The sequence below is a fragment of the Galeopterus variegatus genome, unplaced genomic scaffold (assembly GCF_000696425.1).
Source record: "Galeopterus variegatus unplaced genomic scaffold, G_variegatus-3.0.2 Scaffold1339, whole genome shotgun sequence".
In the NCBI taxonomy this organism is placed as follows: Eukaryota; Metazoa; Chordata; class Mammalia; order Dermoptera; family Cynocephalidae; genus Galeopterus; species Galeopterus variegatus.
The window spans coordinates 413,931-414,328 of record NW_007727450.1 but is presented as its reverse complement, the minus strand read 5'-3'; positions in this window follow the sequence as shown (position 1 = coordinate 414,328).

Genomic DNA, 398 nt, shown 5'->3' with positions numbered 1-398 from the left:
GTCTGCTTCCAAAGGAGTAATGCAAATCCACTTATAGCTAGCATGACATCTAATGGTCATTGTAGTTTGAAGATGTTGAATTTCTTTTCCTATAAAAAGAACTGCTTCTTTAAGTGCATCATAACTGTTTCTTCAAGTGCATCAATTCTAGTTTCTAACTTTTTATCAATCCGTTCCTGAATTGCTAAAGCAACAGATGTATTATGAGATAAGTCATTTACATGAGAAGCAGTATGTATTTCCTGTACCAAGGCTGTAGTGGAAATTGCAAGTGAAGCTATTATACTGATAAGTACGGTGATTCCTAAAATCAAGGCCACCACAAATCTCTTGGGTCTAATTCATTTACTCTTTTAAAAATTTCTGTACCAGGATCATCAAACCAAGGTTCTTGTAAC